We start from the raw sequence: 1599 nt of genomic DNA on the forward strand, positions 1-1599 counted from the left end.
TGATCTGATCTGATTAGTCAAGTATGCTGATAATCCTATCGTTACAGGTGTATGACATTGTTTTTAATATGCTTATGATATCTGGTAGGTGTAGTCTGCATCCATTACTTTTTTTTTAATTATCTTGACACTTCTGACGCACTCAGTTTTGAAAAAAACCATAAACTTAATGGAATTTTGATTGAAAATAAAATTAAATTGAATTTATAGATGAATAACTTTGAGGCTTTCAAAATTAGCATTAATCTAATGCTTTGCCTTTTCTGGTGTGATATTTTACATAGGATGACTATTTCAGAAAAAATGTAAACCTTCTGGAAATTTGAGACTGTTAATAAGATTACTTTTCATTATAGCCATTGATTGATTTATAGTTTTATTTTCTTTCAAAACCATTTCTTCTACTTCTTATGTGTAAGTTCAGTAACCAAAAAAAGAAAAGAAAAGAAAATCATACAGTACAGGATAAAATAAAGTTCCCAATAGTAAGATTAAAGTTCTTTACTTGTCATCATAATATATTTCAGAAAACAACTATGAAAACCAAACAGACTCTAAACAATACACTACTAAACATATTACATGGAAATTCCCAGAAAGCTAACACTTATTATCACTAAATATGGTAAATTTTCTTGAATGTCACCATGTGTCCATGTATAAATGATTGTTGCAATATTTTAAACATGGACTAAATATTAAATACAGACAATGAAAATTAATTTGCTCTTTAAATTCTATTTCTGCTTATTTGAAATAAAAGTAAGAGCAAAAACACAGAATTTATATGAAGAAAGAATTATTGGTGGAGATCTGCCAGTACTTTTATGGATTGTTGAGAAAGTGAATAAGCAAGAGATTTCATCTTAACATTTTCAAAAAAATAATAAAATTAAATGCAGAAATAATCAAGGAAAAGGCAATAAAAACCAGTCCAATAATGATACAAATAAATTCTTCTTTCCAGATAAAGGTGGTGGTTGGTACTGACTGTGGACATGGGGGGTGCCAGGTGCTGCTAACACAGCGTGCGTGTCCACTAGCTCACGGGCAGGCTGAATCGTGCACAGGTACAGCAAAGGATACCAGCATACAGCGTGGAAAAAGTGAGTTGAATTAAGTGGGAAAAAATGAAAGCTGAGGACTACCTGTATTTACTGGTGTTGATATAAAGGATCAACCTTATGTACTGAAAATGTTTTTCTTAAAAAGAAGACCACACTCTGGCTGGAAATGCTAGAGCTGAGTTTCCCTGTGATTAATAAGATGACTGAGTTAAAGGTAAGAGACATGCTGAATGTGTGTTTAATAGAGGCAGTGAGTGTGTGTGGTGAGTGATGATGAGGTGTTAGTACAAAAGTCACAGTGTTTACATGTGATCAGCATAAACACTGGTTGACTGGGAAGTCTTCCTTAAGTATTTAACAAGGAGGTACTGACAGGGTGGAAACTTTGGTACCAGTGAGGCATAACCACCAGGTGTGGGAAATCCGAAACCTTTACAACTCGTAGATAAGAGCTGTAAAGAAAGAAGAGTGAAAGAACAAGTATTTATTATTATTATGCACCAAGCATCATGGTAGTTACTTTTCAAAAATC

This window comes from Bison bison, unplaced genomic scaffold (assembly GCF_000754665.1).
Source record: "Bison bison bison isolate TAMUID 2011002044 unplaced genomic scaffold, Bison_UMD1.0 scf7180017864498, whole genome shotgun sequence".
Lineage (NCBI taxonomy): Eukaryota > Metazoa > Chordata > Mammalia > Artiodactyla > Bovidae > Bison > Bison bison.